We start from the raw sequence: 9,953 nt of genomic DNA, 5'->3' as shown, positions 1-9,953 counted from the left end.
TGTTGGAGAAGACACATGTATCATATATGTGAATTTCTGTTGTAATTAAGCGATAATGCTGCCAGGGATGCCAGTGGATGTAAAATGCTCACTATATCTGGTTGTAGTACATGCAATGCTTGCTTGCTACTATTTGCTACTATTGTTGTTGCTACATTTTGTGAATTGCATTTCTATTGCGAGAGATTGAGTTGCTATTGAGTGCCGGAATGTCGATTCATTTCCGTTCCGGCACTTCTAGCACTCGGCATGACCAATTTTTAGCAAAGGTCATGCCGAATTTTTCCGTGAATTCTAACTCTTTTTCATCTTCTATTAGTGCAAGCCACCATGTCGTCTCAAGAAGAGTTAGAGGAGCACTACAATAGGCACTTCTTTAGGACGGAGGAGGATGCCGAGGCCGCGGTGTTGGCGGCGACGAGGACCATGAGATGGAGGATGCCGCTGGGGTAGTGCCGACGAGCCGAGCGGCAACGAGGCAAGCGCCGCCGCCGGGGGTAGTACCTACGAGCCTAGCGGCGATGAGGGCACCGGCGCCGCCGGGGGTGGAGGCGAGACAAGCGGCGACGATCCTAGCGGGCGCCGCCGGGAGTAGTGGCACCGGGACAAGTGGAGCCAAGAGGCCGCGGAAGGCAAGGCGCCAAAACACGGTCGGCACCGGCAGAGACACAGCCAAAGAGGTGGACCCCGCCGATGGTTTGCCGGTGGAGCCTAAGGATGTTGCCAAGGGGTACGGCAACCAATCGGCATGTATCCTCCGAGAGGTCGTCAATCTCAACGAGACGGACCTCCGAGCTGAGAGCAAAGCGCCTTTGCGAGCCCAGCTCATTGCGAGGTTGCACGCACGATACAAGTTCCTAGGCGACTACGCCTCCAGTCATCAAACCAACAACATTGTGAACTCACAAGCCCTCCTGAAGTTCACCAAACACCTCAGCGAGCTATAAGTACATGGTGTGGAAGCTGATTGCTGAGGGCAAAGGTTTCGAAGAGGTCCACTCCGCCTTTCCGCATGTCACCCGAGCGGACTTTGATGCTTTTGTGGCCAATGAAGAGCTACAAGCAACCAAGAATCGCAAGTTGTGGGGGAAGGAAATGCGGGAGCTTAACATCGGCAACCACAACCTTGGGAGCCGTGGGTACGAGGGAAAGGAGCCCTATTGGGCGAAGGAGGACGAGGCGTATGTAAATGCCGGCATTGAGAACCCTCGTCTCAAGTACAAGGACCCGCTTGAAAGAAGATTCATCAGGTCCCGGTACCATAAGAAGAAACTAACCGGGGAACTTGTCACGGACCCGAAGGTACGTAACCGACATAATTTGGTTCACGAACGACCGTGAAGGTCCTCGGCGTTGGAGAAAAAACTGGTAAGCAATTTACCGGTTTAATTAGATCAAGTATCGTTCATATAATAGTAGCAACATTTCTAAATGGTTCGCGTTTCTTCCGCAGGAAGAAGAAAGACAAAGACTTTCTCAATGTGACGAAGGCTCCTCCTCCCAGAGCGCCGACGGGCAGGGTAGCCTCGGGACAAGCCTCTCGTACGGGCGCTAAACATCGTTAATGCGCATTCACCGACGAGAAGGCCGCATAGAGGCCGTGGTGGCTGGCGCCGGTGCAGCGCTACAAGCATGGTCACTACGGCTTGTCGTCCTGTGGCCGATAAAAATGCTGCGCAGTGAGAGGAAGCAGCTGGGAGGCGGAGGAAATGAGGGACTCAATCCTAGCCCAAGTCCAAGCTGGTTTGGTACCGCAACCGGTACCGCAACTCAAAGCTACGCTCGTACTGAAGTCAAAGCTGAAGTCGCCGCTTCAGCTCCAAGCAGATTTCGACGCTCCACACGCTGTGGTATGAGGGTGGCAAACAAGGCCCCCCCCCCGAAAATGCAAGTGGTTAGCTTCGACGGCAAAGCAACTCGATGGGTGCCGCCGTCCGCCGGCAATGACAATGTTATAATGGAGACTCCTCCGGCCGGCCGGCAATGCCGCTGGTGCTAGGATTCACCGTCGATGCCGGCAGCAGCCCCTCCGTCACTTGCACGCCCGCCGCCGCATGTGCTGGCCCGTCGACATTAGCCGAGCACAACGCCCTCACGGTAATTAACTAATGTGACATCAAGTTAATATATTAGTTTCGTCATCCTTGCCCTCTCTCTAACGCCATACACATGTTCTCGCAGCGCCTCGACGCCATGCACCTTCTTGATGAGAGTAAACGACGAACTCAAAGACGTCGCGAGGGGGTCCATCATTCGGCCCTCGGATAAGAAGTGGCACACACGAGATATGGCGGATGACGTTTACCGGTTGAAGTGGATCAGGGCGTTACGGGCTATGAGGATTTGTTTCCTCCTAATCAACCGCATGGTGCCGATGACGATAGCCCGTTGAATCTGGCCTCACCGAAGGGTTGGTTACCGCTATGGCCGAAGACCCTAACTCGGATCAACACCTACTCTGTGGTCGACGGCAAGCAAAGACAAGCACCTTGCGGCGCCACATGTCGCCGTCCCTCCACGACAGCCTGCCGGCGCCCGTGGTCATCGCCCCACCGTGAACGGCCAGCTGCGCCGAGGTCGGCCGCCCCACCACAACAGCCTGCCGCGCTGCAGGTCAGCGCCCCACCACAACAGCTGCAGCTGCGCCGGAGGCCGAGAATATGAACGTGACAACTTCCAATGGGATATTCCTACGTCTTCACAAGTTGTCCATGAGGATGCGCCTGGCTTGAAATATGTGTGCTCCAAGAAGCCGTTCGATTCTCAAGAAACGGCCGATGAGGAGGAAAATCCTAAGGAGGCTCGCCACCGCCGCCGTCAAAAATATGTTGAGCCCCAAACACACTCGTGCTACTGGCCACTACGGCGATGGATGGTCCAAGCACTACAACCCAAGAAGAGGAAGAGGGCAAACAAGAAGGACGCCCAAGACAAGGCGGCGGGCGGCCAAATCCAAGGACAAGGTCCCACTCCTTGACAAGTTGCCAAACACCGGCGACCTCGCATCACTTGGGTCAACCGATGCTCGCCGGAGCATGTCGTGGAAGAAACTCACCCCGGATATGAGGAGCTTGCATGAGACCTGTCTTGCATGTGGAGAACCTTCTTCTCAAATCAAAAGATCCTGGTTACCCTCTCTTCGTGGCGAAGGTGCCAACCGGCATGAACTTCGTCGAGAAGTACCGCGGACTTGTGCTTCATCCGGTTCAACGACATCTTCAGCATCTATCGCATGCAAGCGCTCCACTTTAGTGTGGTTCGCTCTAGTTGCTCTTAGCTTGTCTCGCCTGTATCTGTTAAGGAGGGGACGCCGACCATCGCCATAATGGACCCCTTCTATATGCGGAGAGCATCATCTCTGCAACCCTCGGGGATCGCGCTGATTGCCACCCAACAGGTCGAGGATTTCATGCCGGCGAACATTAAGAAGGGCGCCATTCTCATCCCTTACTTCCCCGAGTAAGTAATCACTCGCTAGTCCCCCATCACCATTCTATCCTATATCTCCATTTGCATTTCCAAAGGTTAATCCGTGTGTTTTCCTGAGAGACAAGTTCCGCACCCTCATCGTCGTGCACCCGCAACACTCGCATGCGCCTATCTCGACTCGGGTAGGGACCGCAAGAAAGACTACTCCCACATCGGGCCCTTCTCAATGATGTCTCACCGGCTTCGCCAACAAGGCAGGCCCCCTCAAAGTAGAGAGGAAATCCCGAGGAGGCTTGGTCTTAACCCACACAACCAACTTCCCCGCTCGAGCGGCCGACGCCCGACAATGGGATGGACGCGTGGTACGCCATCCTTCAGATGCAGGAGTACATAAAGTACGCAGAGGACATGTTGCTGCCAGATAATCTCATAAACAGGTTTGCAAACATGGCGGATGTCCCTGATAGAGAGATTAGAAAGAACCGGGGTCGCATCCAGCCAGTTCATTTGCACGATAATCCCGCAGATGTCAACAATAGGTCTCGGCGAGTTCTTCTACGGCTATGGTCTACCACCTAATGACGAGATAGACCTCCGCTTGGAGATGTCGCGTGATGAGAGGCCGTTCAACTCGCTTGAGGGCTGCCGTCCATTCCCCTGTAGGCGTACAACCTGATCCTACGACTGGAACACTTGCTAAAGCTTGAACGATATGTCCTTGAACTTCCGTACTGTAATAATTGCTATATATTCCCATAGAATCGACTAGTTGCTTTTATTTAGTTGTATGAATGTGCATGTGAACATGTGTCTGTAGTTTCATTTACTTTGCTATATATTTCAAGATTATGTGCGCACATAGCTTAATAATTATTTGCATTTACTCGACTCACTACTTGCCCTCGTATTTGGAGTTCGCCGATGATTAGAATGTCCTAGTCAATCGTACACTGGAGTGGAGCCAATGAGCCTTGGTGCGACGGCCACAAGTATCAATCTATTGTGCATCCTACCTAGCCTCACCGACTCCATCCCCGGATGTTAACATTTGTTTCGACCGACAAAGTATGAGGCACGCTCATTTAATTCGTACTACTTGTCTTCTATTTGAGTTCGCACTTCTTAATTGCATTGGCCGATGATTAAAATGTTCGGTCATCTTGTACATTCTCCGGGGTGGGGCCAGTGAGGCTTGGTGTGATGGCCACAAATATCAATCTATTGTGCATCCTACCTAGCCTCACTCGACCCCATCCTCGCATGTTATTATTTATTTCACCAACAAAGTATGAGGCACATGCTATTTAGTTCATACTACTTGCCTCTTATTTGAGTTGGCACTTGTTCATTGCATTGGTACTAACGCTTTACTTGTCTTGTGAATGGAGATGCCGACGACATATGTCGTGTACAAGGGAGGGTTCCCGGAGTCTACGACGACTGGAGGACTGCTTGAGACAGGTGCACCGCTTCAGCGGCAACACCATAAGGGATACCCCACTAGGGTGGAGGCGGAAGGAAGATACGCCTGCTATCTAGCTGGAGAGATGAGGGACATGAGGAGGAACCTGATGAAGACCATGGCCTTCGTGATGATGGTCATCATGACCATGTTGGTCATGTTCTATGTGATTGCAGTTTAGGTTAGGACCTACATTGTGAGGTGTATGACGATACTTGTGACGACTATGTACCAAGACTTCTAACTTTGTGAAACTTCGTCGCTCGTGTTGCATATGCACATATGTTGTATGAATCAACATTCCGAAACGAGACTTGCGTGATTTGTGTACCGATACCGAAATGAAACTTGGCTCTCTATGTGCTTCTCATATTACATGTAATACCGTATAAATATGAACTGCGTTGTAAATATATACCGCTGTCTGTCAAATATGTACGAAATGTGGCAGGTCAAAAGCCTGAAAAAGAATTTTCAGATTTTATTGCCTGCAAGACCCAATGGCCTACTGCCGGCGCACGCTGAATCCCGTCAAGCTGCGGGACGCACTACCGCCGGGCGCACCCGATGGTGCGCCAGGTGAAGCCTGCTCTTTGGCCGGCGTCGAAGCGTCGAGACGCCGGGCAAGCATCCATCTATCGCCGCGCACTCGCCCGTGCCAGGGCCAAGAGGACCGATGATCACGGCTGCCCGCGTCCCGCATCAAGTGGCCTGCAGCGCCGTGCAATGGGCAATTTTGGATTCAAGTATTGTCATAAAAGTAGCATGGAACATAAGAAATTATAGATACGTTTGAGACGTATCAGTTATTGACCAGCACTTTGCTGAACTTGACCCGGCTGATTGGTCCGTGCATGATTGGATCCACAACCAGAGCATATCCGCCCGGATTCGGCATGATTTTCGGATGATCTTTGATCGACCAAGTGAGCTCCTGATCTGACCACTGCATGTACCTCGGTACTGCCGGCATCATGGTGTTTACTTCCATGGAACGGCGATAGACACTTTGCTTATCTGTTGGCTCAGTGACGAACACAACGCAGCAAATGTCCGGATCCTGATAAACATTCCGACCCACAGGTGCCGGTGGTGGTGGCTGGTTGTTATTGTACGCCACCTGTTGAACCTCTTGCTGCTGCTACGGCCGGTTCTGCTGAGCAAAAACAGGCTGCGCATTTGCGCCTGTTAGCGGTGGTGGTGGTGGTAGCTTGTCTCTGGCATCCATCATATTTCCCTTTTGCACCAACATCTTGGTCCAGGTACAATCTTTTGTCAAATGATTCGCCGGTCTTGCCGGATTCGGTGTGTGCCACCGGCATGGTTGATCCATCGCAGACTCAAAGGTGTACTTTTAACGATCTTGCCACGGATTTTTCTCGACCCACTGCTTCTTTTGACCGACCCAAGGTGGGGTTCCGGTCCTTTGTCTCTGGCTCCCGCCGGCACCGGAATTATCCTGTACCGCGGCCACTTGTTGTGGACCATATCTCCGATCCGGAAAATCTTCCCTTCTTTTGTTGTGCCGATCCTGCCGGTTATCCCGGTGCTGATCTTGGCGCGGCTGGTTGGTTTGCGCCGGCTCAGCCTGAACTGCCGGTTGCATTGGGTCTCCTAGTGCATAACTGTCTGCCACCCGGATCATTTCCGCCAAAGTTGTCGGCATGTTTCTCTGCAACTTTTGCCACAGCGGTGAGCCTCTCCGGCACCCATTGCAGAACCATGCAATTGCTTGTGCTTCTATCACCCCTTCACAGGAGTTTCTTGTGGAGTTCCACCGGGTCAGATAATCCCGGTCTGTTTCGTTAGGGCGCTGCTGGCATAAAGCAAGCTGCTGCGGCCTGTTTGGCCTTCAGTAAGTGCTGCTGAAGTTGCTCACAAAGGCTTCTTCAAAATCCAGCCAACCATTAATGCTTCCCTTTGGCAAATTGTTAAGCCAAATTCGTGCCGGTCCTACCAGGAAGGATGGTATGATTCTCACGGCCCAGCGTCGGTTTCCTCCACCGTTAGTTGTTCCTCCGCCACCAGCGACGTAAACAACTGTGACATAATCTGCCAGCCAATCTTCCGGCTTTGTCGTGCCATCGTATGTTTTTGTATCCCGGGGCAACTGGAAATTGCACACCGGTGGTTCTTCTCTCATGATCCGCGGGCCAAAGCATTGTGGACCGGGCGGACCCTCATCTTCGATCATCTCAGGAAGATATACTCTGTCCAGTCTGTGCCTCGCATCCTGGCCTGGCAAGCATCTTTCTCCCACACATTCCCCCAAAGGGTTCCGGTAGGCTCCGGTTCGTTCCACTCCGGAATCTGCTTCATCATATCTTACCGGTACCGCGACTCTTGCCTGCCGGTACCTTGGTGGTGGCATTTCCTCAACATATGCTGCTCTCGGCGCTCGATAATTTTGCCCGGTTTCCCTCTACCGGCATAAGCGTTCCCAGCATACGCTTCTCCGGCATAGTCATCACCGGCATAGCCGTGACCTGCCCCTTGATTTTTTCTACCGGCCTCGTAGTGCCCGGCTTGTTGTTTTCCGGCAAGAACCGGATCATACACGGTCATCTGCCGCGCATTTCCTTCTTTTTCTTTTCTCCTGTCCGGATGGGGGGACGATGCCTGCCCATGGGACTTGCTTCCGGCATTTTTAGTCGACCGGATCGATTTTGACGCTACAGCTGCTTTGTTGATTCTAGCTAGCTCAGCGTTTTGTGCCTCTATCATCTCAAGCAACTCTCTAACTCTATCCTGTTGTTTAGCTAGAGCATCTCCGGATAACGACTCACACATTAGCACAGCGGCCTTGGCAGCTTTGATTGTTTTATCCGGACTACTATACTTAGGCTTTTCCACTACACTCAGAGATACCGACGCGCTCTTTCCGGCAAGCACTTCCTTGCGCAAATCCTGGTCTAAGTTACGTGCCTTAAGCCGGTGCTCTGCTGCTCTAACCGGTTGCGCGCTAACAGAAGCAAAGCCATGGGCAGCGTTGTACTCATGTAGGGTTAGGTTCAGCTCGCGCTGCGCCTTGAGGATGTCCGCGCCTCCAGAGAGTAGCTTCTGCCGCTGCTCCTCCAGCTCCGCTTGGGTTGCCGCCGCATCGGCGGTGTGCGCGATGGGCGTGGCCAGCATGTTCATGGCCGCGTGCAGCGGTGTTGCCTCCGGTGCCGTTGTAGATGTTCCCACGACGCCCTCGCCACGCTCAAGTAGTGGCTTCGTCGGGCACGTCGATGTCGTGCGCCCTGCGCCCTCTTCAACAGCTTCCTTGCCGGCGCCGACCACGCCAGCCATCATCACCTCCACGCTGCCGACGGCGCGGCCAGCACACAGCCATCTTGGCGGGTCCGGCGCCACCAGCACCGGCGAGGGGCACTGGCGCACAGGGACGGTGCCGAGGTAGACGCGGTGGCTGCCGAACTCGATGATGCGGCCGTTCTTGGGGAACTTACCGCCGTTGGCGAAGCAACCTGCATTGTCGTAGATGAAGTCCAGCGAGTAGATGCGCTGCACGAGCGCAGACACCACCCGCTCGCCGGAGACGTTGAGGAGGCCCGCCCGAATATGAACTCCAGCAAGCGCCGCTGCTGGCCCCACGGTGGGCGCCAACTGTCGTCGTGGTGAACAGACAGATGCCATAGGATGGCTTAAGTTGGGGCCGAATGGACGCTAGAGGATTCGGGGGAGGATTTGCTTAACAGATGGATGGATCTCGGATAGATTTCAGAGTCTTTATTGATGAACTTGGCCTTGGCCAGAGGTTGAAGATGAACAGTACAAGCTCTATGAACTAGGGTTTCTCTCTACCAACTAAGGTTCTCCTGAAGTTCTGTCTACTGATCGCCTATTGTTCGTCGTCCCGCGCAAGGGAGTGCCCCCTCTCCTTATATAGGGGAGAGGGTGGCTTACAAGGGAAGGAACCCTAATGGTATCTTTGACTAGACAAACTACTTTACAAAGCTCCTTTGGCCTCAGGTGACGTCGGTATGTCTTTAATCGGGGAGCTGTGACGTCCTCCGGATGCTTTTACGTCATCATCTGCTTTGGCGCCATGGCTTCGTTTAAAGCTACTTTGCTTAGCTCATCTTTGTCATCTAGCCTTGGAGAGAATCTTTGACCAAAGTGCTGACAGGCTACAGTGAAAATCATTCCGGTACTCCGGTACCTCCTCGTGTTCCCTAAGCTCAGGTATACCCCTCCTGGGATACCGGTAGGTTTTAAGTTGGCTCTTGCCAATCTCAAAAACCATCCGGATTGACCTACAATCCGACATCTTTTAAGAAAGAATCTTGGCAACTTTGCCATGCCTTTGGCCTACCGGGGGCCATCCCCCCGACAGAAACCAAGGTTTAACGACCAGTAGGAGAAAGGAGCGACTTCTGAAGGTGTTGCTAGCTGACTAGTGGCAGGGCACACTACCGGCGTCAGCAACAACGTGGAACCTGCACACAACACAACCAAAGTACTTTGCCCCAACTTGCAGTGAGGTTGTCAATCTTACCAGTTTGCTGAACACAAAAGATTAGACGTATCGAGTGGAAAGAGATGTTTGCAAAAAGTAAACAAAACAGGATTGCAGTAGATGAATTTATAAGTGTAAAAGAAACGGACCGGGATCCACAGTTCACTAGAGGTGTCTCTCCATAAAGATAAATAGCATGTTGGGTGAACAAATTACAGCTGGGCAATTGACAGAATATCAACCATACATGACAAGATGATTACTACGAGATTTGATTGGGCATTACAATATAATACATAGACCGTAATCCAATTGCGTCTATGACTAATAATCCACCTTCCGGTTATTGTCCGAACCCCTTTCAGTATTAAGTTGCAAGCAACAGATTATCGCATTAAGCAATGTGTGTAAAGTAAACAATCGAATTACCCTTGGATAAAATATTGTTGTTTTCTCCGTAGTAGCAACAACACATCTACAATCTTTGAAGTTATTGTCACTCTCCCAGAAAATTAGAAGCATGAACCGACTATCGAGCATAAATACCCCCTCTTGGAGTCACAAGTATCTACTTGGCCAGAGTATCCACTAGCAACGGAGAGC

The sequence above is a fragment of the Lolium rigidum genome, chromosome 1 (assembly GCF_022539505.1).
Source record: "Lolium rigidum isolate FL_2022 chromosome 1, APGP_CSIRO_Lrig_0.1, whole genome shotgun sequence".
NCBI lineage: Eukaryota > Viridiplantae > Streptophyta > Magnoliopsida > Poales > Poaceae > Lolium > Lolium rigidum.
This window is presented reverse-complemented; position numbering follows the sequence as displayed.